The 24734-nt window shown below is 55.7% G+C and overlaps 19 non-coding genes across 19 annotated transcripts; all 19 read right to left on the bottom strand.

The window, feature by feature from the left end:
* Positions 1-476: 476 nt before the first annotated feature.
* LOC136579306 (5S ribosomal RNA) lies at positions 477-596 on the bottom strand. The gene has a single exon (XR_010786789.1). It is a non-coding gene; the product is annotated as a 5S ribosomal RNA (ribosomal RNA).
* A 1720-nt stretch (positions 597-2316) lies between these two features.
* Positions 2317-2435, bottom strand: LOC136579415 (5S ribosomal RNA). Its single transcript, XR_010786887.1, has one exon. It is a non-coding gene; the product is annotated as a 5S ribosomal RNA (ribosomal RNA).
* A 672-nt stretch (positions 2436-3107) lies between these two features.
* Positions 3108-3227, bottom strand: LOC136579305 (5S ribosomal RNA). Its single transcript, XR_010786788.1, has one exon. It is a non-coding gene; the product is annotated as a 5S ribosomal RNA (ribosomal RNA).
* Positions 3228-4947: 1720 nt separating this feature from the next.
* LOC136579414 (5S ribosomal RNA) lies at positions 4948-5066 on the bottom strand. Its single transcript, XR_010786886.1, has one exon. It is a non-coding gene; the product is annotated as a 5S ribosomal RNA (ribosomal RNA).
* A 681-nt stretch (positions 5067-5747) lies between these two features.
* LOC136579304 (5S ribosomal RNA) lies at positions 5748-5867 on the bottom strand. The gene has a single exon (XR_010786787.1). It is a non-coding gene; the product is annotated as a 5S ribosomal RNA (ribosomal RNA).
* Positions 5868-7581: 1714 nt separating this feature from the next.
* On the bottom strand, positions 7582-7700 carry LOC136579413 (5S ribosomal RNA). Its single transcript, XR_010786885.1, has one exon. It is a non-coding gene; the product is annotated as a 5S ribosomal RNA (ribosomal RNA).
* A 672-nt stretch (positions 7701-8372) lies between these two features.
* LOC136579303 (5S ribosomal RNA) lies at positions 8373-8492 on the bottom strand. Its single transcript, XR_010786786.1, has one exon. It is a non-coding gene; the product is annotated as a 5S ribosomal RNA (ribosomal RNA).
* A 1714-nt stretch (positions 8493-10206) lies between these two features.
* LOC136579412 (5S ribosomal RNA) lies at positions 10207-10325 on the bottom strand. The gene has a single exon (XR_010786884.1). It is a non-coding gene; the product is annotated as a 5S ribosomal RNA (ribosomal RNA).
* Positions 10326-10988: 663 nt separating this feature from the next.
* Positions 10989-11108, bottom strand: LOC136579302 (5S ribosomal RNA). Its single transcript, XR_010786785.1, has one exon. It is a non-coding gene; the product is annotated as a 5S ribosomal RNA (ribosomal RNA).
* Positions 11109-12823: 1715 nt separating this feature from the next.
* Positions 12824-12942, bottom strand: LOC136579411 (5S ribosomal RNA). The gene has a single exon (XR_010786883.1). It is a non-coding gene; the product is annotated as a 5S ribosomal RNA (ribosomal RNA).
* Positions 12943-13605: 663 nt separating this feature from the next.
* LOC136579301 (5S ribosomal RNA) lies at positions 13606-13725 on the bottom strand. The gene has a single exon (XR_010786784.1). It is a non-coding gene; the product is annotated as a 5S ribosomal RNA (ribosomal RNA).
* Positions 13726-15440: 1715 nt separating this feature from the next.
* Positions 15441-15559, bottom strand: LOC136579409 (5S ribosomal RNA). Its single transcript, XR_010786881.1, has one exon. It is a non-coding gene; the product is annotated as a 5S ribosomal RNA (ribosomal RNA).
* A 663-nt stretch (positions 15560-16222) lies between these two features.
* LOC136579300 (5S ribosomal RNA) lies at positions 16223-16342 on the bottom strand. The gene has a single exon (XR_010786783.1). It is a non-coding gene; the product is annotated as a 5S ribosomal RNA (ribosomal RNA).
* Positions 16343-18057: 1715 nt separating this feature from the next.
* On the bottom strand, positions 18058-18176 carry LOC136579408 (5S ribosomal RNA). The gene has a single exon (XR_010786880.1). It is a non-coding gene; the product is annotated as a 5S ribosomal RNA (ribosomal RNA).
* Positions 18177-18839: 663 nt separating this feature from the next.
* On the bottom strand, positions 18840-18959 carry LOC136579335 (5S ribosomal RNA). Its single transcript, XR_010786817.1, has one exon. It is a non-coding gene; the product is annotated as a 5S ribosomal RNA (ribosomal RNA).
* Positions 18960-20674: 1715 nt separating this feature from the next.
* Positions 20675-20793, bottom strand: LOC136579407 (5S ribosomal RNA). Its single transcript, XR_010786879.1, has one exon. It is a non-coding gene; the product is annotated as a 5S ribosomal RNA (ribosomal RNA).
* Positions 20794-21465: 672 nt separating this feature from the next.
* Positions 21466-21585, bottom strand: LOC136579299 (5S ribosomal RNA). The gene has a single exon (XR_010786782.1). It is a non-coding gene; the product is annotated as a 5S ribosomal RNA (ribosomal RNA).
* Positions 21586-23299: 1714 nt separating this feature from the next.
* On the bottom strand, positions 23300-23418 carry LOC136579406 (5S ribosomal RNA). Its single transcript, XR_010786878.1, has one exon. It is a non-coding gene; the product is annotated as a 5S ribosomal RNA (ribosomal RNA).
* A 663-nt stretch (positions 23419-24081) lies between these two features.
* Positions 24082-24201, bottom strand: LOC136579334 (5S ribosomal RNA). The gene has a single exon (XR_010786816.1). It is a non-coding gene; the product is annotated as a 5S ribosomal RNA (ribosomal RNA).
* Between the last annotated feature and the right edge of the window lie 533 nt (positions 24202-24734).

The raw sequence follows: 24734 nt of genomic DNA, 5'->3' as shown, positions 1-24734 counted from the left end.
ACAATCTCAAGTCTTTCTTTTCCTCCACCAGCAATGCAAAAATCAGCGGCAGACAACATTTCTTTTTAGCCACTTCGCTCAACTATATACCTTACAAGTGGGACAGATTTACCCCTCCGTCACAAGCTCCTACCAACTCACGGTCGCACGGCCTTGTTGAGCGGGAGCTGGAACATCCTCCCAAATCCAGTCGCCTCCAAGAACTCCCAAAGCCCCCTAATCCTTCTCGCTGACCTTGGAAAAGAGCACCCGATTTACCAGCAGCGTCCAGGAATTACCGGCCAGTCGGCAACCCTTGCCCGGGGCCTTTGTGCGCAAGCCGCTTTTAACTCTGTCCTTTGCGGGCGGAGACAGGGGGTGCGAGGGGGGGCTTTCGGCTTTAGGCCCCTAGCGGCCACCGAGGGTCTTGCTTCTTTCTGGGAAGCTAGGAGCAGCTCCGTGCTGGCTCGACTGGGGAAAAGAAGAAGAGAGGCAGGAGTCTACAGCACCCGGTATTCCCAGGAGGTCTCCCATCCAAGTACTGTCCGAGCCCAACCCTGCTTAGCTTCCGAGAGCGGAGGGGATCGGGCGTTTCCAGGGTGGTATGGCCGGTAGACGCTAGCCAGCTGCCCCGAGTCGCCCGGGTAGCTTACCTCGGGCTGCCGTTCCCACACCTTTGGCCCAGCCGGGGGCCGGCTCCCCAGATCCGAGGCTGCAAGGGCCGGGGGCGGCTCTCGTACCGACCCGTGTTGCAGAGACGTGACACTCCCCAGCAGCAGGTGCCCTTCAAAAGGTGGGGCCAAGGCATTCCATGCTAAGGCTGAGAAAAGATTCAGGGTGCCAAAGAAAGAAAGAGAGACCCAGAGAGCCCGACGCCTGGCCAGGTGTCCAGGGGCCACTTGTGGCAGGGCATGCTAAGAGGGTGGACAGCCATTGGCTTCTTTCTGGTTCCCCCCACCACCACCACCACCTTTATCTTCTTCCGCTGCGTTCTAGCTCGGCCTGCAGCTCACCGCTCGTTGCCTCCAACAGCCTTGCTGCTGCTGCTGCCGCCACCGCCGGAGTGTCCCAGAGTGACATCCTGGTCCCCTCCAGAATTGTCATACATCTCTGTCTTATGTGGATGCACTGTGCAAAGCTGTCATGTCTATTTTCTCTGTGCGTGTTGCACAGCTGCAGCGTCTGAAGGGTTAACTCCCTTAAAGTCATTGCCTGTGAGCTCTGCTGCTGCTGAATGTATCCATCTTACAGTGCCATGTGACGTGGTGGGGATGAATCTATACATATGTGTGATTGGCTTCCACAAGAGAGTTCAGTGGAGTGAAGTCTAAGTCTGCTCTGCTGAGAAGCACCCATCTTCCACCCGAGGGTTCGCTAGCACAGAGACGCACGAGGGCACCATTAGCCCTTGCCTTGCCGAAGATGGAGGAGAAGGAAAGGCCGCCTAAGCCTATGTGACGCGCATGGGAGTGAGGGAGACCAAATATCTTTCTTCCCCAAGAGTCCTAGTCCAAGAGAGCCATGGTAAGTAACTGCCTCCTCTTGGGACTATACCTTTCCTACAGCAAGATCCGTGCTGAAGTCTGCCGAACCCCTGAAAATAACCTAAAGTCGGTTTACCATTCCTATGCCGCCGTCCGCAGTCTGGATCACCGTCTAGTGGTACACCTTTAGCCGACAGCCACGCGCGTTGCAGTCCACGAGAGCGGGCTGATAGCTACTGCCGTTCTGTGGCCATGGACTTTCAGCTGGAGTTTTCCGAAGAATGCTAATCTACCTGCGCTGTAAAGTCTGCCTGCTGAAGTGTGTTGTACCGTGTTTTCAAAGTCACTCGTAAAGTTTCACCGGGCCTCTACCGGTCCGGAGGACCCGAGGTACTGTACGCTCGTCCGGTCTTATTTATCCGCCGTGTATGAATGCCGCTGTGGGGAACGGTGGCGTCGCAGACTGACAACTACAACCCCATCCTACCTGGTATTGTCTTTCCGGATAGCAAGCTACCAAACACAGGGTCTGTTTCTGTACATTTCTCGTTTCTTTCTTACCAAAAAGGGGTAAGTGTAGAAGGAAGGGGGTGGTACAGTAGTTTTCTTTTTCTTTTTCTTTTTCTACCACAGATTTCTTTCAATGTCCCTGTAGGGCATTGGAAGCAGAAAGAAAGCTGTGAGGGCTATGATAATGCAGTGCGGTGCTTTCCTGGCATTAGGGGGTTAAAGAGCAGCAGACGGAAAGCAAACGACAAAAAGCAAGTAAGTGCGCCCTTGAAAAAGGCTGAGGGAAGAAAAGGTCCTAAAGGGAGGAGTGCGACTCCTGCTGGTGCCGGTGAGGAAAAGCAAAAGCCTACAGCACCTGGTATTCCCAGGCGGTCTCCCATCCAAGTACTAACCAGGCCCGACCCTGCTTAGCTTCCGAGATCAGACGAGATCGGGCGTGTTCAGGGTGGTGTGGCCGTAGGCAGAGACAGGCCTCTCGCTTTCTGCTCTTCTGCTTCACAGTGCCGACGACGCTGCTGACGCTGCTGCTGTTCTTTGCACGGCTCCACACCAGGCCCGTTCCTCTTGGCCTTCCCCTCCCTCAACTCTCTGCAGCCTCATGCTGCCGCTGCTTGCGCACGACCGGGTGAGGCGCACTTCCAAGAGCCAAGGCTCCTTCACAATCTCAAGTCTTTCTTTTCCTCCACCAGCAATGCAAAAATCAGCGGCAGACAACATTTCTTTTTAGCCACTTCGCTCAACTATATACCTTACAAGTGGGACAGATTTACCCCTCCGTCACAAGCTCCTACCAACTCACGGTCGCACGGCCTTGTTGAGCGGGAGCTGGAACATCCTCCCAAATCCAGTCGCCTCCAAGAACTCCCAAAGCCCCCTAATCCTTCTCGCTGACCTTGGAAAAGAGCACCCGATTTACCAGCAGCGTCCAGGAATTACCGGCCAGTCGGCAACCCTTGCCCGGGGCCTTTGTGCGCAAGCCGCTTTTAACTCTGTCCTTTGCGGGCGGAGACAGGGGGTGCGAGGGGGGGCTTTCGGCTTTAGGCCCCTAGCGGCCACCGAGGGTCTTGCTTCTTTCTGGGAAGCTAGGAGCAGCTCCGTGCTGGCTCGACTGGGGAAAAGAAGAAGAGAGGCAGGAGTCTACAGCACCCGGTATTCCCAGGAGGTCTCCCATCCAAGTACTGTCCGAGCCCAACCCTGCTTAGCTTCCGAGAGCGGAGGGGATCGGGCGTTTCCAGGGTGGTATGGCCGGTAGACGCTAGCCAGCTGCCCCGAGTCGCCCGGGTAGCTTACCTCGGGCTGCCGTTCCCACACCTTTGGCCCAGCCGGGGGCCGGCTCCCCAGATCCGAGGCTGCAAGGGCCGGGGGCGGCTCTCGTACCGACCCGTGTTGCAGAGACGTGACACTCCCCAGCAGCAGGTGCCCTTCAAAAGGTGGGGCCAAGGCATTCCATGCTAAGGCTGAGAAAAGATTCAGGGTGCCAAAGAAAGAAAGAGAGACCCAGAGAGCCCGACGCCTGGCCAGGTGTCCAGGGGCCACTTGTGGCAGGGCATGCTAAGAGGGTGGACAGCCATTGGCTTCTTTCTGGTTCCCCCCACCACCACCACCACCTTTATCTTCTTCCGCTGCGTTCTAGCTCGGCCTGCAGCTCACCGCTCGTTGCCTCCAACAGCCTTGCTGCTGCTGCTGCCGCCACCGCCGGAGTGTCCCAGAGTGACATCCTGGTCCCCTCCAGAATTGTCATACATCTCTGTCTTATGTGGATGCACTGTGCAAAGCTGTCATGTCTATTTTCTCTGTGCGTGTTGCACAGCTGCAGCGTCTGAAGGGTTAACTCCCTTAAAGTCATTGCCTGTGAGCTCTGCTGCTGCTGAATGTATCCATCTTACAGTGCCATGTGACGTGGTGGGGATGAATCTATACATATGTGTGATTGGCTTCCACAAGAGAGTTCAGTGGAGTGAAGTCTAAGTCTGCTCTGCTGAGAAGCACCCATCTTCCACCCGAGGGTTCGCTAGCACAGAGACGCACGAGGGCACCATTAGCCCTTGCCTTGCCGAAGATGGAGGAGAAGGAAAGGCCGCCTAAGCCTATGTGACGCGCATGGGAGTGAGGGAGACCAAATATCTTTCTTCCCCAAGAGTCCTAGTCCAAGAGAGCCATGGTAAGTAACTGCCTCCTCTTGGGACTATACCTTTCCTACAGCAAGATCCGTGCTGAAGTCTGCCGAACCCCTGAAAATAACCTAAAGTCGGTTTACCATTCCTATGCCGCCGTCCGCAGTCTGGATCACCGTCTAGTGGTACACCTTTAGCCGACAGCCACGCGCGTTGCAGTCCACGAGAGCGGGCTGATAGCTACTGCCGTTCTGTGGCCATGGACTTTCAGCTGGAGTTTTCCGAAGAATGCTAATCTACCTGCGCTGTAAAGTCTGCCTGCTGAAGTGTGTTGTACCGTGTTTTCAAAGTCACTCGTAAAGTTTCACCGGGCCTCTACCGGTCCGGAGGACCCGAGGTACTGTACGCTCGTCCGGTCTTATTTATCCGCCGTGTATGAATGCCGCTGTGGGGAACGGTGGCGTCGCAGACTGACAACTACAACCCCATCCTACCTGGTATTGTCTTTCCGGATAGCAAGCTACCAAACACAGGGTCTGTTTCTGTACATTTCTCGTTTCTTTCTTACCAAAAAGGGGTAAGTGTAGAAGGAAGGGGGTGGTACAGTAGTTTTCTTTTTCTTTTTCTTTTTCTACCACAGATTTCTTTCAATGTCCCTGTAGGGCATTGGAAGCAGAAAGAAAGCTGTGAGGGCTATGATAATGCAGTGCGGTGCTTTCCTGGCATTAGGGGGTTAAAGAGCAGCAGACGGAAAGCAAACGACAAAAAGCAAGTAAGTGCGCCCTTGAAAAAGGCTGAGGGAAGAAAAGGTCCTAAAGGGAGGAGTGCGACTCCTGCTGGTGCCGGTGAGGAAAAGCAAAAGCCTACAGCACCTGGTATTCCCAGGCGGTCTCCCATCCAAGTACTAACCAGGCCCGACCCTGCTTAGCTTCCGAGATCAGACGAGATCGGGCGTGTTCAGGGTGGTGTGGCCGTAGGCAGAGACAGGCCTCTCGCTTTCTGCTCTTCTGCTTCACAGTGCCGACGACGCTGCTGACGCTGCTGACGCTGCTGCTGTTCTTTGCACGGCTCCACACCAGGCCCGTTCCTCTTGGCCTTCCCCTCCCTCAACTCTCTGCAGCCTCATGCTGCCGCTGCTTGCGCGCGACCGGGTGAGGCGCACTTCCAAGAGCCAAGGCTCCTTCACAATCTCAAGTCTTTCTTTTCCTCCACCAGCAATGCAAAAATCAGCGGCAGACAACATTTCTTTTTAGCCACTTCGCTCAACTATATACCTTACAAGTGGGACAGATTTACCCCTCCGTCACAAGCTCCTACCAACTCACGGTCGCACGGCCTTGTTGAGCGGGAGCTGGAACATCCTCCCAAATCCAGTCGCCTCCAAGAACTCCCAAAGCCCCCTAATCCTTCTCGCTGACCTTGGAAAAGAGCACCCGATTTACCAGCAGCGTCCAGGAATTACCGGCCAGTCGGCAACCCTTGCCCGGGGCCTTTGTGCGCAAGCCGCTTTTAACTCTGTCCTTTGCGGGCGGAGACAGGGGGTGCGAGGGGGGGCTTTCGGCTTTAGGCCCCTAGCGGCCACCGAGGGTCTTGCTTCTTTCTGGGAAGCTAGGAGCAGCTCCGTGCTGGCTCGACTGGGGAAAAGAAGAAGAGAGGCAGGAGTCTACAGCACCCGGTATTCCCAGGAGGTCTCCCATCCAAGTACTGTCCGAGCCCAACCCTGCTTAGCTTCCGAGAGCGGAGGGGATCGGGCGTTTCCAGGGTGGTATGGCCGGTAGACGCTAGCCAGCTGCCCCGAGTCGCCCGGGTAGCTTACCTCGGGCTGCCGTTCCCACACCTTTGGCCCAGCCGGGGGCCGGCTCCCCAGATCCGAGGCTGCAAGGGCCGGGGGCGGCTCTCGTACCGACCCGTGTTGCAGAGACGTGACACTCCCCAGCAGCAGGTGCCCTTCAAAAGGTGGGGCCAAGGCATTCCATGCTAAGGCTGAGAAAAGATTCAGGGTGCCAAAGAAAGAAAGAGAGACCCAGAGAGCCCGACGCCTGGCCAGGTGTCCAGGGGCCACTTGTGGCAGGGCATGCTAAGAGGGTGGACAGCCATTGGCTTCTTTCTGGTTCCCCCCACCACCACCACCACCTTTATCTTCTTCCGCTGCGTTCTAGCTCGGCCTGCAGCTCACCGCTCGTTGCCTCCAACAGCCTTGCTGCTGCTGCTGCCGCCGCCGCCGGAGTGTCCCAGAGTGACATCCTGGTCCCCTCCAGAATTGTCATACATCTCTGTCTTATGTGGATGCACTGTGCAAAGCTGTCATGTCTATTTTCTCTGTGCGTGTTGCACAGCTGCAGCGTCTGAAGGGTTAACTCCCTTAAAGTCATTGCCTGTGAGCTCTGCTGCTGCTGAATGTATCCATCTTACAGTGCCATGTGACGTGGTGGGGATGAATCTATACATATGTGTGATTGGCTTCCACAAGAGAGTTCAGTGGAGTGAAGTCTAAGTCTGCTCTGCTGAGAAGCACCCATCTTCCACCCGAGGGTTCGCTAGCACAGAGACGCACGAGGGCACCATTAGCCCTTGCCTTGCCGAAGATGGAGGAGAAGGAAAGGCCGCCTAAGCCTATGTGACGCGCATGGGAGTGAGGGAGACCAAATATCTTTCTTCCCCAAGAGTCCTAGTCCAAGGGAGCCATGGTAAGTAACTGCCTCCTCTTGGGACTATACCTTTCCTACAGCAAGATCCGTGCTGAAGTCTGCCGAACCCCTGAAAATAACCTAAAGTCGGTTTACCATTCCTATGCCGCCGTCCGCAGTCTGGATCACCGTCTAGTGGTACACCTTTAGCCGACAGCCACGCGCGTTGCAGTCCACGAGAGCGGGCTGATAGCTACTGCCGTTCTGTGGCCATGGACTTTCAGCTGGAGTTTTCCGAAGAATGCTAATCTACCTGCGCTGTAAAGTCTGCCTGCTGAAGTGTGTTGTACCGTGTTTTCAAAGTCACTCGTAAAGTTTCACCGGGCCTCTACCGGTCCGGAGGACCCGAGGTACTGTACGCTCGTCCGGTCTTATTTATCCGCCGTGTATGAATGCCGCTGTGGGGAACGGTGGCGTCGCAGACTGACAACTACAACCCCATCCTACCTGGTATTGTCTTTCCGGATAGCAAGCTACCAAACACAGGGTCTGTTTCTGTACATTTCTCGTTTCTTTCTTACCAAAAAGGGGTAAGTGTAGAAGGAAGGGGGTGGTACAGTAGTTTTCTTTTTCTTTTTCTACCACAGATTTCTTTCAATGTCCCTGTAGGGCATTGGAAGCAGAAAGAAAGCTGTGAGGGCTATGATAATGCAGTGCGGTGCTTTCCTGGCATTAGGGGGTTAAAGAGCAGCAGACGGAAAGCAAACGACAAAAAGCAAGTAAGTGCGCCCTTGAAAAAGTGTGAGGGAAGAAAAGGTCCTAAAGGGAGGAGTGCGACTCCTGCTGGTGCCGGTGAGGAAAAGCAAAAGCCTACAGCACCTGGTATTCCCAGGCGGTCTCCCATCCAAGTACTAACCAGGCCCGACCCTGCTTAGCTTCCGAGATCAGACGAGATCGGGCGTGTTCAGGGTGGTGTGGCCGTAGGCAGAGACAGGCCTCTCGCTTTCTGCTCTTCTGCTTCACAGTGCCGACGACGCTGCTGACGCTGCTGCTGTTCTTTGCACGGCTCCACACCAGGCCCGTTCCTCTTGGCCTTCCCCTCCCTCAACTCTCTGCAGCCTCATGCTGCCGCTGCTTGCGCGCGACCGGGTGAGGCGCACTTCCAAGAGCCAAGGCTCCTTCACAATCTCAAGTCTTTCTTTTCCTCCACCAGCAATGCAAAAATCAGCGGCAGACAACATTTCTTTTTAGCCACTTCGCTCAACTATATACCTTACAAGTGGGACAGATTTACCCCTCCGTCACAAGCTCCTACCAACTCACGGTCGCACGGCCTTGTTGAGCGGGAGCTGGAACATCCTCCCAAATCCAGTCGCCTCCAAGAACTCCCAAAGCCCCCTAATCCTTCTCGCTGACCTTGGAAAAGAGCAGCCGATTTACCAGCAGCGTCCAGGAATTACCGGCCAGTCGGCAACCCTTGCCCGGGGCCTTTGTGCGCAAGCCGCTTTTAACTCTGTCCTTTGCGGGCGGAGACAGGGGGTGCGAGGGGGGGCTTTCGGCTTTAGGCCCCTAGCGGCCACCGAGGGTCTTGCTTCTTTCTGGGAAGCTAGGAGCAGCTCCGTGCTGGCTCGACTGGGGAAAAGAAGAAGAGAGGCAGGAGTCTACAGCACCCGGTATTCCCAGGAGGTCTCCCATCCAAGTACTGTCCGAGCCCAACCCTGCTTAGCTTCCGAGAGCGGAGGGGATCGGGCGTTTCCAGGGTGGTATGGCCGGTAGACGCTAGCCAGCTGCCCCGAGTCGCCCGGGTAGCTTACCTCGGGCTGCCGTTCCCACACCTTTGGCCCAGCCGGGGGCCGGCTCCCCAGATCCGAGGCTGCAAGGGCCGGGGGCGGCTCTCGTACCGACCCGTGTTGCAGAGACGTGACACTCCCCAGCAGCAGGTGCCCTTCAAAAGGTGGGGCCAAGGCATTCCATGCTAAGGCTGAGAAAAGATTCAGGGTGCCAAAGAAAGAAAGAGAGACCCAGAGAGCCCGACGCCTGGCCAGGTGTCCAGGGGCCACTTGTGGCAGGGCATGCTAAGAGGGTGGACAGCCATTGGCTTCTTTCTGGTTCCCCCCACCACCACCACCACCTTTATCTTCTTCCGCTGCGTTCTAGCTCGGCCTGCAGCTCACCGCTCGTTGCCTCCAACAGCCTTGCTGCTGCTGCTGCCGCCGCCGCCGGAGTGTCCCAGAGTGACATCCTGGTCCCCTCCAGAATTGTCATACATCTCTGTCTTATGTGGATGCACTGTGCAAAGCTGTCATGTCTATTTTCTCTGTGCGTGTTGCACAGCTGCAGCGTCTGAAGGGTTAACTCCCTTAAAGTCATTGCCTGTGAGCTCTGCTGCTGCTGAATGTATCCATCTTACAGTGCCATGTGACGTGGTGGGGATGAATCTATACATATGTGTGATTGGCTTCCACAAGAGAGTTCAGTGGAGTGAAGTCTAAGTCTGCTCTGCTGAGAAGCACCCATCTTCCACCCGAGGGTTCGCTAGCACAGAGACGCACGAGGGCACCATTAGCCCTTGCCTTGCCGAAGATGGAGGAGAAGGAAAGGCCGCCTAAGCCTATGTGACGCGCATGGGAGTGAGGGAGACCAAATATCTTTCTTCCCCAAGAGTCCTAGTCCAAGAGAGCCATGGTAAGTAACTGCCTCCTCTTGGGACTATACCTTTCCTACAGCAAGATCCGTGCTGAAGTCTGCCGAACCCCTGAAAATAACCTAAAGTCGGTTTACCATTCCTATGCCGCCGTCCGCAGTCTGGATCACCGTCTAGTGGTACACCTTTAGCCGACAGCCACGCGCGTTGCAGTCCACGAGAGCGGGCTGATAGCTACTGCCGTTCTGTGGCCATGGACTTTCAGCTGGAGTTTTCCGAAGAATGCTAATCTACCTGCGCTGTAAAGTCTGCCTGCTGAAGTGTGTTGTACCGTGTTTTCAAAGTCACTCGTAAAGTTTCACCGGGCCTCTACCGGTCCGGAGGACCCGAGGTACTGTACGCTCGTCCGGTCTTATTTATCCGCCGTGTATGAATGCCGCTGTGGGGAACGGTGGCGTCGCAGACTGACAACTACAACCCCATCCTACCTGGTATTGTCTTTCCGGATAGCAAGCTACCAAACACAGGGTCTGTTTCTGTACATTTCTCGTTTCTTTCTTACCAAAAAGGGGTAAGTGTAGAAGGAAGGGGGTGGTACAGTAGTTTTCTTTTTCTTTTTCTACCACAGATTTCTTTCAATGTCCCTGTAGGGCATTGGAAGCAGAAAGAAAGCTGTGAGGGCTATGATAATGCAGTGCGGTGCTTTCCTGGCATTAGGGGGTTAAAGAGCAGCAGACGGAAAGCAAACGACAAAAAGCAAGTAAGTGCGCCCTTGAAAAAGGGTGAGGGAAGAAAAGGTCCTAAAGGGAGGAGTGCGACTCCTGCTGGTGCCGGTGAGGAAAAGCAAAAGCCTACAGCACCTGGTATTCCCAGGCGGTCTCCCATCCAAGTACTAACCAGGCCCGACCCTGCTTAGCTTCCGAGATCAGACGAGATCGGGCGTGTTCAGGGTGGTGTGGCCGTAGGCAGAGACAGGCCTCTCGCTTTCTGCTCTTCTGCTTCACAGTGCCGCTGACGCTGCTGCTGTTCTTTGCACGGCTCCACACCAGGCCCGTTCCTCTTGGCCTTCCCCTCCCTCAACTCTCTGCAGCCTCATGCTGCCGCTGCTTGCGCACGACCGGGTGAGGCGCACTTCCAAGAGCCAAGGCTCCTTCACAATCTCAAGTCTTTCTTTTCCTCCACCAGCAATGCAAAAATCAGCGGCAGACAACATTTCTTTTTAGCCACTTCGCTCAACTATATACCTTACAAGTGGGACAGATTTACCCCTCCGTCACAAGCTCCTACCAACTCACGGTCGCACGGCCTTGTTGAGCGGGAGCTGGAACATCCTCCCAAATCCAGTCGCCTCCAAGAACTCCCAAAGCCCCCTAATCCTTCTCGCTGACCTTGGAAAAGAGCACCCGATTTACCAGCAGCGTCCAGGAATTACCGGCCAGTCGGCAACCCTTGCCCGGGGCCTTTGTGCGCAAGCCGCTTTTAACTCTGTCCTTTGCGGGCGGAGACAGGGGGTGCGAGGGGGGGCTTTCGGCTTTAGGCCCCTAGCGGCCACCGAGGGTCTTGCTTCTTTCTGGGAAGCTAGGAGCAGCTCCGTGCTGGCTCGACTGGGGAAAAGAAGAAGAGAGGCAGGAGTCTACAGCACCCGGTATTCCCAGGAGGTCTCCCATCCAAGTACTGTCCGAGCCCAACCCTGCTTAGCTTCCGAGAGCGGAGGGGATCGGGCGTTTCCAGGGTGGTATGGCCGGTAGACGCTAGCCAGCTGCCCCGAGTCGCCCGGGTAGCTTACCTCGGGCTGCCGTTCCCACACCTTTGGCCCAGCCGGGGGCCGGCTCCCCAGATCCGAGGCTGCAAGGGCCGGGGGCGGCTCTCGTACCGACCCGTGTTGCAGAGACGTGACACTCCCCAGCAGCAGGTGCCCTTCAAAAGGTGGGGCCAAGGCATTCCATGCTAAGGCTGAGAAAAGATTCAGGGTGCCAAAGAAAGAAAGAGAGACCCAGAGAGCCCGACGCCTGGCCAGGTGTCCAGGGGCCACTTGTGGCAGGGCATGCTAAGAGGGTGGACAGCCATTGGCTTCTTTCTGGTTCCCCCCCCCCACCACCACCACCTTTATCTTCTTCCGCTGCGTTCTAGCTCGGCCTGCAGCTCACCGCTCGTTGCCTCCAACAGCCTTGCTGCTGCTGCTGCCGCCACCGCCGGAGTGTCCCAGAGTGACATCCTGGTCCCCTCCAGAATTGTCATACATCTCTGTCTTATGTGGATGCACTGTGCAAAGCTGTCATGTCTATTTTCTCTGTGCGTGTTGCACAGCTGCAGCGTCTGAAGGGTTAACTCCCTTAAAGTCATTGCCTGTGAGCTCTGCTGCTGCTGAATGTATCCATCTTACAGTGCCATGTGACGTGGTGGGGATGAATCTATACATATGTGTGATTGGCTTCCACAAGAGAGTTCAGTGGAGTGAAGTCTAAGTCTGCTCTGCTGAGAAGCACCCATCTTCCACCCGAGGGTTCGCTAGCACAGAGACGCACGAGGGCACCATTAGCCCTTGCCTTGCCGAAGATGGAGGAGAAGGAAAGGCCGCCTAAGCCTATGTGACGCGCATGGGAGTGAGGGAGACCAAATATCTTTCTTCCCCAAGAGTCCTAGTCCAAGAGAGCCATGGTAAGTAACTGCCTCCTCTTGGGACTATACCTTTCCTACAGCAAGATCCGTGCTGAAGTCTGCCGAACCCCTGAAAATAACCTAAAGTCGGTTTACCATTCCTATGCCGCCGTCCGCAGTCTGGATCACCGTCTAGTGGTACACCTTTAGCCGACAGCCACGCGCGTTGCAGTCCACGAGAGCGGGCTGATAGCTACTGCCGTTCTGTGGCCATGGACTTTCAGCTGGAGTTTTCCGAAGAATGCTAATCTACCTGCGCTGTAAAGTCTGCCTGCTGAAGTGTGTTGTACCGTGTTTTCAAAGTCACTCGTAAAGTTTCACCGGGCCTCTACCGGTCCGGAGGACCCGAGGTACTGTACGCTCGTCCGGTCTTATTTATCCGCCGTGTATGAATGCCGCTGTGGGGAACGGTGGCGTCGCAGACTGACAACTACAACCCCATCCTACCTGGTATTGTCTTTCCGGATAGCAAGCTACCAAACACAGGGTCTGTTTCTGTACATTTCTCGTTTCTTTCTTACCAAAAAGGGGTAAGTGTAGAAGGAAGGGGGTGGTACAGTAGTTTTCTTTTTCTTTTTCTACCACAGATTTCTTTCAATGTCCCTGTAGGGCATTGGAAGCAGAAAGAAAGCTGTGAGGGCTATGATAATGCAGTGCGGTGCTTTCCTGGCATTAGGGGGTTAAAGAGCAGCAGACGGAAAGCAAACGACAAAAAGCAAGTAAGTGCGCCCTTGAAAAAGGCTGAGGGAAGAAAAGGTCCTAAAGGGAGGAGTGCGACTCCTGCTGGTGCCGGTGAGGAAAAGCAAAAGCCTACAGCACCTGGTATTCCCAGGCGGTCTCCCATCCAAGTACTAACCAGGCCCGACCCTGCTTAGCTTCCGAGATCAGACGAGATCGGGCGTGTTCAGGGTGGTGTGGCCGTAGGCAGAGACAGGCCTCTCGCTTTCTGCTCTTCTGCTTCACAGTGCCGCTGACGCTGCTGCTGTTCTTTGCACGGCTCCACACCAGGCCCGTTCCTCTTGGCCTTCCCCTCCCTCAACTCTCTGCAGCCTCATGCTGCCGCTGCTTGCGCACGACCGGGTGAGGCGCACTTCCAAGAGCCAAGGCTCCTTCACAATCTCAAGTCTTTCTTTTCCTCCACCAGCAATGCAAAAATCAGCGGCAGACAACATTTCTTTTTAGCCACTTCGCTCAACTATATACCTTACAAGTGGGACAGATTTACCCCTCCGTCACAAGCTCCTACCAACTCACGGTCGCACGGCCTTGTTGAGCGGGAGCTGGAACATCCTCCCAAATCCAGTCGCCTCCAAGAACTCCCAAAGCCCCCTAATCCTTCTCGCTGACCTTGGAAAAGAGCACCCGATTTACCAGCAGCGTCCAGGAATTACCGGCCAGTCGGCAACCCTTGCCCGGGGCCTTTGTGCGCAAGCCGCTTTTAACTCTGTCCTTTGCGGGCGGAGACAGGGGGTGCGAGGGGGGGCTTTCGGCTTTAGGCCCCTAGCGGCCACCGAGGGTCTTGCTTCTTTCTGGGAAGCTAGGAGCAGCTCCGTGCTGGCTCGACTGGGGAAAAGAAGAAGAGAGGCAGGAGTCTACAGCACCCGGTATTCCCAGGAGGTCTCCCATCCAAGTACTGTCCGAGCCCAACCCTGCTTAGCTTCCGAGAGCGGAGGGGATCGGGCGTTTCCAGGGTGGTATGGCCGGTAGACGCTAGCCAGCTGCCCCGAGTCGCCCGGGTAGCTTACCTCAGGCTGCCGTTCCCACACCTTTGGCCCAGCCGGGGGCCGGCTCCCCAGATCCGAGGCTGCAAGGGCCGGGGGCGGCTCTCGTACCGACCCGTGTTGCAGAGACGTGACACTCCCCAGCAGCAGGTGCCCTTCAAAAGGTGGGGCCAAGGCATTCCATGCTAAGGCTGAGAAAAGATTCAGGGTGCCAAAGAAAGAAAGAGAGACCCAGAGAGCCCGACGCCTGGCCAGGTGTCCAGGGGCCACTTGTGGCAGGGCATGCTAAGAGGGTGGACAGCCATTGGCTTCTTTCTGGTTCCCCCCCCCCACCACCACCACCTTTATCTTCTTCCGCTGCGTTCTAGCTCGGCCTGCAGCTCACCGCTCGTTGCCTCCAACAGCCTTGCTGCTGCTGCTGCCGCCACCGCCGGAGTGTCCCAGAGTGACATCCTGGTCCCCTCCAGAATTGTCATACATCTCTGTCTTATGTGGATGCACTGTGCAAAGCTGTCATGTCTATTTTCTCTGTGCGTGTTGCACAGCTGCAGCGTCTGAAGGGTTAACTCCCTTAAAGTCATTGCCTGTGAGCTCTGCTGCTGCTGAATGTATCCATCTTACAGTGCCATGTGACGTGGTGGGGATGAATCTATACATATGTGTGATTGGCTTCCACAAGAGAGTTCAGTGGAGTGAAGTCTAAGTCTGCTCTGCTGAGAAGCACCCATCTTCCACCCGAGGGTTCGCTAGCACAGAGACGCACGAGGGCACCATTAGCCCTTGCCTTGCCGAAGATGGAGGAGAAGGAAAGGCCGCCTAAGCCTATGTGACGCGCATGGGAGTGAGGGAGACCAAATATCTTTCTTCCCCAAGAGTCCTAGTCCAAGAGAGCCATGGTAAGTAACTGCCTCCTCTTGGGACTATACCTTTCCTACAGCAAGATCCGTGCTGAAGTCTGCCGAACCCCTGAAAATAACCTAAAGTCGGTTTACCATTCCTATGCCGCCGTCCGCAGTCTGGATCACCGTCTAGTGGTACACCTTTAGCCGACAGCCACGCGCGTTGCAGTCCACGAGAGCGGGCTGATAGCTACTGCCGTTCTGTGGCCATGGACTTTCAGCTGGAGTTTTCCGAAGAATGCTAATCTACCTGCGCTGTAAAGTCTGCCTGCTGAAGTGTGTTGTACCGTGTTTTCAAAGTCACTCGTAAAGTTTCACCGGGCCTCTACCGGTCCGGAGGACCCGAGGTACTGTACGCTCGTCCGGTCTTATTTATCCGCCGTGTATGAATGCCGCTGTGGGGAACGGTGGCGTCGCAGACTGACAACTACAACCCCATCCTACCTGGTATTGTCTTTCCGGATAGCAAGCTACCAAACACAGGGTCTGTTTCTGTACATTTCTCGTTTCTTTCTTACCAAAAAGGGGTAAGTGTAGAAGGAAGGGGGTGGTACAGTAGTTTTCTTTTTCTTTTTCTACCACAGATTTCTTTCAATGTCCCTGTAGGGCATTGGAAGCAGAAAGAAAGCTGTGAGGGCTATGATAATGCAGTGCGGTGCTTTCCTGGCATTAGGGGGTTAAAGAGCAGCAGACGGAAAGCAAACGACAAAAAGCAAGTAAGTGCGCCCTTGAAAAAGTGTGAGGGAAGAAAAGGTCCTAAAGGGAGGAGTGCGACTCCTGCTGGTGCCGGTGAGGAAAAGCAAAAGCCTACAGCACCTGGTATTCCCAGGCGGTCTCCCATCCAAGTACTAACCAGGCCCGACCCTGCTTAGCTTCCGAGATCAGACGAGATCGGGCGTGTTCAGGGTGGTGTGGCCGTAGGCAGAGACAGGCCTCTCGCTTTCTGCTCTTCTGCTTCACAGTGCCGCTGACGCTGCTGCTGTTCTTTGCACGGCTCCACACCAGGCCCGTTCCTCTTGGCCTTCCCCTCCCTCAACTCTCTGCAGCCTCATGCTGCCGCTGCTTGCGCACGACCGGGTGAGGCGCACTTCCAAGAGCCAAGGCTCCTTCACAATCTCAAGTCTTTCTTTTCCTCCACCAGCAATGCAAAAATCAGCGGCAGACAACATTTCTTTTTAGCCACTTCGCTCAACTATATACCTTACAAGTGGGACAGATTTACCCCTCCGTCACAAGCTCCTACCAACTCACGGTCGCACGGCCTTGTTGAGCGGGAGCTGGAACATCCTCCCAAATCCAGTCGCCTCCAAGAACTCCCAAAGCCCCCTAATCCTTCTCGCTGACCTTGGAAAAGAGCACCCGATTTACCAGCAGCGTCCAGGAATTACCGGCCAGTCGGCAACCCTTGCCCGGGGCCTTTGTGCGCAAGCCGCTTTTAACTCTGTCCTTTGCGGGCGGAGACAGGGGGTGCGAGGGGGGGCTTTCGGCTTTAGGCCCCTAGCGGCCACCGAGGGTCTTGCTTCTTTCTGGGAAGCTAGGAGCAGCTCCGTGCTGGCTCGACTGGGGAAAAGAAGAAGAGAGGCAGGAGTCTACAGCACCCGGTATTCCCAGGAGGTCTCCCATCCAAGTACTGTCCGAGCCCAACCCTGCTTAGCTTCCGAGAGCGGAGGGGATCGGGCGTTTCCAGGGTGGTATGGCCGGTAGACGCTAGCCAGCTGCCCCGAGTCGCCCGGGTAGCTTACCTCAGGCTGCCGTTCCCACACCTTTGGCCCAGCCGGGGGCCGGCTCCCCAGATCCGAGGCTGCAAGGGCCGGGGGCGGCTCTCGTACCGACCCGTGTTGCAGAGACGTGACACTCCCCAGCAGCAGGTGCCCTTCAAAAGGTGGGGCCAAGGCATTCCATGCTAAGGCTGAGAAAAGATTCAGGGTGCCAAAGAAAGAAAGAGAGACCCAGAGAGCCCGACGCCTGGCCAGGTGTCCAGGGGCCACTTGTGGCAGGGCATGCTAAGAGGGTGGACAGCCATTGGCTTCTTTCTGGTTCCCCCCCCCCACCACCACCACCTTTATCTTCTTCCGCTGCGTTCTAGCTCGGCCTGCAGCTCACCGCTCGTTGCCTCCAACAGCCTTGCTGCTGCTGCTGCCGCCACCGCCGGAGTGTCCCAGAGTGACATCCTGGTCCCCTCCAGAATTGTCATACATCTCTGTCTTATGTGGATGCACTGTGCAAAGCTGTCATGTCTATTTTCTCTGTGCGTGTTGCACAGCTGCAGCGTCTGAAGGGTTAACTCCCTTAAAGTCATTGCCTGTGAGCTCTGCTGCTGCTGAATGTATCCATCTTACAGTGCCATGTGACGTGGTGGGGATGAATCTATACATATGTGTGATTGGCTTCCACAAGAGAGTTCAGTGGAGTGAAGTCTAAGTCTGCTCTGCTGAGAAGCACCCATCTTCCACCCGAGGGTTCGCTAGCACAGAGACGCACGAGGGCACCATTAGCCCTTGCCTTGCCGAAGATGGAGGAGAAGGAAAGGCCGCCTAAGCCTATGTGACGCGCATGGGAGTGAGGGAGACCAAATATCTTTCTTCCCCAAGAGTCCTAGTCCAAGAGAGCCATGGTAAGTAACTGCCTCCTCTTGGGACTATACCTTTCCTACAGCAAGATCCGTGCTGAAGTCTGCCGAACCCCTGAAAATAACCTAAAGTCGGTTTACCATTCCTATGCCGCCGTCCGCAGTCTGGATCACCGTCTAGTGGTACACCTTTAGCCGACAGCCACGCGCGTTGCAGTCCACGAGAGCGGGCTGATAGCTACTGCCGTTCTGTGGCCATGGACTTTCAGCTGGAGTTTTCCGAAGAATGCTAATCTACCTGCGCTGTAAAGTCTGCCTGCTGAAGTGTGTTGTACCGTGTTTTCAAAGTCACTCGTAAAGTTTCACCGGGCCTCTACCGGTCCGGAGGACCCGAGGTACTGTACGCTCGTCCGGTCTTATTTATCCGCCGTGTATGAATGCCGCTGTGGGGAACGGTGGCGTCGCAGACTGACAACTACAACCCCATCCTACCTGGTATTGTCTTTCCGGATAGCAAGCTACCAAACACAGGGTCTGTTTCTGTACATTTCTCGTTTCTTTCTTACCAAAAAGGGGTAAGTGTAGAAGGAAGGGGGTGGTACAGTAGTTTTCTTTTTCTTTTTCTACCACAGATTTCTTTCAATGTCCCTGTAGGGCATTGGAAGCAGAAAGAAAGCTGTGAGGGCTATGATAATGCAGTGCGGTGCTTTCCTGGCATTAGGGGGTTAAAGAGCAGCAGACGGAAAGCAAACGACAAAAAGCAAGTAAGTGCGCCCTTGAAAAAGTGTGAGGGAAGAAAAGGTCCTAAAGGGAGGAGTGCGACTCCTGCTGGTGCCGGTGAGGAAAAGCAAAAGCCTACAGCACCTGGTATTCCCAGGCGGTCTCCCATCCAAGTACTAACCAGGCCCGACCCTGCTTAGCTTCCGAGATCAGACGAGATCGGGCGTGTTCAGGGTGGTGTGGCCGTAGGCAGAGACAGGCCTCTCGCTTTCTGCTCTTCTGCTTCACAGTGCCGCTGACGCTGCTGCTGTTCTTTGCACGGCTCCACACCAGGCCCGTTCCTCTTGGCCTTCCCCTCCCTCAACTCTCTGCAGCCTCATGCTGCCGCTGCTTGCGCACGACCGGGTGAGGCGCACTTCCAAGAGCCAAGGCTCCTTCACAATCTCAAGTCTTTCTTTTCCTCCACCAGCAATGCAAAAATCAGCGGCAGACAACATTTCTTTTTAGCCACTTCGCTCAACTATATACCTTACAAGTGGGACAGATTTACCCCTCCGTCACAAGCTCCTACCAACTCACGGTCGCACGGCCTTGTTGAGCGGGAGCTGGAACATCCTCCCAAATCCAGTCGCCTCCAAGAACTCCCAAAGCCCCCTAATCCTTCTCGCTGACCTTGGAAAAGAGCACCCGATTTACCAGCAGCGTCCAGGAATTACCGGCCAGTCGGCAACCCTTGCCCGGGGCCTTTGTGCGCAAGCCGCTTTTAACTCTGTCCTTTGCGGGCGGAGACAGGGGGTGCGAGGGGGGGCTTTCGGCTTTAGGCCCCTAGCGGCCACCGAGGGTCTTGCTTCTTTCTGGGAAGCTAGGAGCAGCTCCGTGCTGGCTCGACTGGGGAAAAGAAGAAGAGAGGCAGGAGTCTACAGCACCCGGTATTCCCAGGAGGTCTCCCATCCAAGTACTGTCCGAGCCCAACCCTGCTTAGCTTCCGAGAGCGGAGGGGATCGGGCGTTTCCAGGGTGGTATGGCTGGTAGACGCTAGCCAGCTGCCCCGAGTCGCCCGGGTAGCTTACCTCGGGCTGCCGTTCCCACACCTTTGGCCCAGCCGGGGGCCGGCTCCCCAGATCCGAGGCTGCAAGGGCCGGGGGCGGCTCTCGTACCGACCCGTGTTGCAGAGACGTGACACTCCCCAGCAGCAGGTGCCCTTCAAAAGGTGGGGCCAAGGCATTCCATGCTAAGGCTGAGAAAAGATTCAGGGTGCCAAAGAAAGAAAGAGAGACCCAGAGAGCCCGACGCCTGGCCAGGTGTCCAGGGGCCACTTGTGGCAGGGCATGCTAAGAGGGTGGACAGCCATTGGCTTCTTTCTGGTTCCCCCCCCCCACCACCACCACCTTTATCTTCTTCCGCTGCGTTCTAGCTCGGCCTGCAGCTCACCGCTCGTTGCCTCCAACAGCCTTGCTGCTGCTGCTGCCGCCACCGCCGGAGTGTCCCAGAGTGACATCCTGGTCCCCTCCAGAATTGTCATACATCTCTGTCTTATGTGGATGCACTGTGCAAAGCTGTCATGTCTATTTTCTCTGTGCGTGTTGCACAGCTGCAGCGTCTGAAGGGTTAACTCCCTTAAAGTCATTGCCTGTGAGCTCTGCTGCTGCTGAATGTATCCATCTTACAGTGCCATGTGACGTGGTGGGGATGAATCTATACATATGTGTGATTGGCTTCCACAAGAGAGTTCAGTGGAGTGAAGTCTAAGTCTGCTCTGCTGAGAAGCACCCATCTTCCACCCGAGGGTTCGCTAGCACAGAGACGCACGAGGGCACCATTAGCCCTTGCCTTGCCGAAGATGGAGGAGAAGGAAAGGCCGCCTAAGCCTATGTGACGCGCATGGGAGTGAGGGAGACCAAATATCTTTCTTCCCCAAGAGTCCTAGTCCAAGGGAGCCATGGTAAGTAACTGCCTCCTCTTGGGACTATACCTTTCCTACAGCAAGATCCGTGCTGAAGTCTGCCGAACCCCTGAAAATAACCTAAAGTCGGTTTACCATTCCTATGCCGCCGTCCGCAGTCTGGATCACCGTCTAGTGGTACACCTTTAGCCGACAGCCACGCGCGTTGCAGTCCACGAGAGCGGGCTGATAGCTACTGCCGTTCTGTGGCCATGGACTTTCAGCTGGAGTTTTCCGAAGAATGCTAATCTACCTGCGCTGTAAAGTCTGCCTGCTGAAGTGTGTTGTACCGTGTTTTCAAAGTCACTCGTAAAGTTTCACCGGGCCTCTACCGGTCCGGAGGACCCGAGGTACTGTACGCTCGTCCGGTCTTATTTATCTGCCGTGTATGAATGTCGCTGTGGGGAACGGTGGCGTCGCAGACTGACAACTACAACCCCATCCTACCTGGTATTGTCTTTCCGGATAGCAAGCTACCAAATACAGGGTCTGTTTCTGTACATTTCTCGTTTCTTTCTTACCAAAAAGGGGTAAGTGTAGAAGGAAGGGGGTGGTACAGTAGTTTTCTTTTTCTTTTTCTACCACAGATTTCTTTCAATGTCCCTGTAGGGCATTGGAAGCAGAAAGAAAGCTGTGAGGGCTATGATAATGCAGTGCGGTGCTTTCCTGGCATTAGGGGGTTAAAGAGCAGCAGACGGAAAGCAAACGACAAAAAGCAAGTAAGTGCGCCCTTGAAAAAGTGTGAGGGAAGAAAAGGTCCTAAAGGGAGGAGTGCGACTCCTGCTGGTGCCGGTGAGGAAAAGCAAAAGCCTACAGCACCTGGTATTCCCAGGCGGTCTCCCATCCAAGTACTAACCAGGCCCGACCCTGCTTAGCTTCCGAGATCAGACGAGATCGGGCGTGTTCAGGGTGGTGTGGCCGTAGGCAGAGACAGGCCTCTCGCTTTCTGCTCTTCTGCTTCACAGTGCCGACGACGCTGCTGACGCTGCTGCTGTTCTTTGCACGGCTCCACACCAGGCCCGTTCCTCTTGGCCTTCCCCTCCCTCAACTCTCTGCAGCCTCATGCTGCCGCTGCTTGCGCGCGACCGGGTGAGGCGCACTTCCAAGAGCCAAGGCTCCTTCACAATCTCAAGTCTTTCTTTTCCTCCACCAGCAATGCAAAAATCAGCGGCAGACAACATTTCTTTTTAGCCACTTCGCTCAACTATATACCTTACAAGTGGGACAGATTTACCCCTCCGTCACAAGCTCCTACCAACTCACGGTCGCACGGCCTTGTTGAGCGGGAGCTGGAACATCCTCCCAAATCCAGTCGCCTCCAAGAACTCCCAAAGCCCCCTAATCCTTCTCGCTGACCTTGGAAAAGAGCACCCGATTTACCAGCAGCGTCCAGGAATTACCGGCCAGTCGGCAACCCTTGCCCGGGGCCTTTGTGCGCAAGCCGCTTTTAACTCTGTCCTTTGCGGGCGGAGACAGGGGGTGCGAGGGGGGGCTTTCGGCTTTAGGCCCCTAGCGGCCACCGAGGGTCTTGCTTCTTTCTGGGAAGCTAGGAGCAGCTCCGTGCTGGCTCGACTGGGGAAAAGAAGAAGAGAGGCAGGAGTCTACAGCACCCGGTATTCCCAGGAGGTCTCCCATCCAAGTACTGTCCGAGCCCAACCCTGCTTAGCTTCCGAGAGCGGAGGGGATCGGGCGTTTCCAGGGTGGTATGGCCGGTAGACGCTAGCCAGCTGCCCCGAGTCGCCCGGGTAGCTTACCTCGGGCTGCCGTTCCCACACCTTTGGCCCAGCCGGGGGCCGGCTCCCCAGATCCGAGGCTGCAAGGGCCGGGGGCGGCTCTCGTACCGACCCGTGTTGCAGAGACGTGACACTCCCCAGCAGCAGGTGCCCTTCAAAAGGTGGGGCCAAGGCATTCCATGCTAAGGCTGAGAAAAGATTCAGGGTGCCAAAGAAAGAAAGAGAGACCCAGAGAGCCCGACGCCTGGCCAGGTGTCCAGGGGCCACTTGTGGCAGGGCATGCTAAGAGGGTGGACAGCCATTGGCTTCTTTCTGGTTCCCCCCACCACCACCACCACCTTTATCTTCTTCCGCTGCGTTCTAGCTCGGCCTGCAGCTCACCGCTCGTTGCCTCCAACAGCCTTGCTGCTGCTGCTGCCGCCGCCGCCGGAGTGTCCCAGAGTGACATCCTGGTCCCCTCCAGAATTGTCATACATCTCTGTCTTATGTGGATGCACTGTGCAAAGCTGTCATGTCTATTTTCTCTGTGCGTGTTGCACAGCTGCAGCGTCTGAAGGGTTAACTCCCTTAAAGTCATTGCCTGTGAGCTCTGCTGCTGCTGAATGTATCCATCTTACAGTGCCATGTGACGTGGTGGGGATGAATCTATACATATGTGTGATTGGCTTCCACAAGAGAGTTCAGTGGAGTGAAGTCTAAGTCTGCTCTGCTGAGAAGCACCCATCTTCCACCCGAGGGTTCGCTAGCACAGAGACGCACGAGGGCACCATTAGCCCTTGCCTTGCCGAAGATGGAGGAGAAGGAAAGGCCGCCTAAGCCTATGTGACGCGCATGGGAGTGAGGGAGACCAAATATCTTTCTTCCCCAAGAGTCCTAGTCCAAGAGAGCCATGGTAAGTAACTGCCTCCTCTTGGGACTATACCTTTCCTACAGCAAGATCCGTGCTGAAGTCTGCCGAACCCCTGAAAATAACCTAAAGTCGGTTTACCATTCCTATGCCGCCGTCCGCAGTCTGGATCACCGTCTAGTGGTACACCTTTAGCCGACAGCCACGCGCGTTGCAGTCCACGAGAGCGGGCTGATAGCTACTGCCGTTCTGTGGCCATGGACTTTCAGCTGGAGTTTTCCGAAGAATGCTAATCTACCTGCGCTGTAAAGTCTGCCTGCTGAAGTGTGTTGTACCGTGTTTTCAAAGTCACTCGTAAAGTTTCACCGGGCCTCTACCGGTCCGGAGGACCCGAGGTACTGTACGCTCGTCCGGTCTTATTTATCCGCCGTGTATGAATGCCGCTGTGGGGAACGGTGGCGTCGCAGACTGACAACTACAACCCCATCCTACCTGGTATTGTCTTTCCGGATAGCAAGCTACCAAACACAGGGTCTGTTTCTGTACATTTCTCGTTTCTTTCTTACCAAAAAGGGGTAAGTGTAGAAGGAAGGGGGTGGTACAGTAGTTTTCTTTTTCTTTTTCTACCACAGATTTCTTTCAATGTCCCTGTAGGGCATTGGAAGCAGAAAGAAAGCTGTGAGGGCTATGATAATGCAGTGCGGTGCTTTCCTGGCATTAGGGGGTTAAAGAGCAGCAGACGGAAAGCAAACGACAAAAAGCAAGTAAGTGCGCCCTTGAAAAAGGCTGAGGGAAGAAAAGGTCCTAAAGGGAGGAGTGCGACTCCTGCTGGTGCCGGTGAGGAAAAGCAAAAGCCTACAGCACCTGGTATTCCCAGGCGGTCTCCCATCCAAGTACTAACCAGGCCCGACCCTGCTTAGCTTCCGAGATCAGACGAGATCGGGCGTGTTCAGGGTGGTGTGGCCGTAGGCAGAGACAGGCCTCTCGCTTTCTGCTCTTCTGCTTCACAGTGCCGCTGACGCTGCTGCTGTTCTTTGCACGGCTCCACACCAGGCCCGTTCCTCTTGGCCTTCCCCTCCCTCAACTCTCTGCAGCCTCATGCTGCCGCTGCTTGCGCACGACCGGGTGAGGCGCACTTCCAAGAGCCAAGGCTCCTTCACAATCTCAAGTCTTTCTTTTCCTCCACCAGCAATGCAAAAATCAGCGGCAGACAACATTTCTTTTTAGCCACTTCGCTCAACTATATACCTTACAAGTGGGACAGATTTACCCCTCCGTCACAAGCTCCTACCAACTCACGGTCGCACGGCCTTGTTGAGCGGGAGCTGGAACATCCTCCCAAATCCAGTCGCCTCCAAGAACTCCCAAAGCCCCCTAATCCTTCTCGCTGACCTTGGAAAAGAGCACCCGATTTACCAGCAGCGTCCAGGAATTACCGGCCAGTCGGCAACCCTTGCCCGGGGCCTTTGTGCGCAAGCCGCTTTTAACTCTGTCCTTTGCGGGCGGAGACAGGGGGTGCGAGGGGGGGCTTTCGGCTTTAGGCCCCTAGCGGCCACCGAGGGTCTTGCTTCTTTCTGGGAAGCTAGGAGCAGCTCCGTGCTGGCTCGACTGGGGAAAAGAAGAAGAGAGGCAGGAGTCTACAGCACCCGGTATTCCCAGGAGGTCTCCCATCCAAGTACTGTCCGAGCCCAACCCTGCTTAGCTTCCGAGAGCGGAGGGGATCGGGCGTTTCCAGGGTGGTATGGCTGGTAGACGCTAGCCAGCTGCCCCGAGTCGCCCGGGTAGCTTACCTCGGGCTGCCGTTCCCACACCTTTGGCCCAGCCGGGGGCCGGCTCCCCAGATCCGAGGCTGCAAGGGCCGGGGGCGGCTCTCGTACCGACCCGTGTTGCAGAGACGTGACACTCCCCAGCAGCAGGTGCCCTTCAAAAGGTGGGGCCAAGGCATTCCATGCTAAGGCTGAGAAAAGATTCAGGGTGCCAAAGAAAGAAAGAGAGACCCAGAGAGCCCGACGCCTGGCCAGGTGTCCAGGGGCCACTTGTGGCAGGGCATGCTAAGAGGGTGGACAGCCATTGGCTTCTTTCTGGTTCCCCCCCCCCACCACCACCACCTTTATCTTCTTCCGCTGCGTTCTAGCTCGGCCTGCAGCTCACCGCTCGTTGCCTCCAACAGCCTTGCTGCTGCTGCTGCCGCCACCGCCGGAGTGTCCCAGAGTGACATCCTGGTCCCCTCCAGAATTGTCATACATCTCTGTCTTATGTGGATGCACTGTGCAAAGCTGTCATGTCT

Source organism: Eleutherodactylus coqui, chromosome 9, assembly GCF_035609145.1.
Source record: "Eleutherodactylus coqui strain aEleCoq1 chromosome 9, aEleCoq1.hap1, whole genome shotgun sequence".
NCBI classification, from domain to species: Eukaryota; Metazoa; Chordata; class Amphibia; order Anura; family Eleutherodactylidae; genus Eleutherodactylus; species Eleutherodactylus coqui.
Note: the sequence above shows the minus strand (reverse complement) of the source record. Positions and strands in the feature narration are given on the sequence as shown.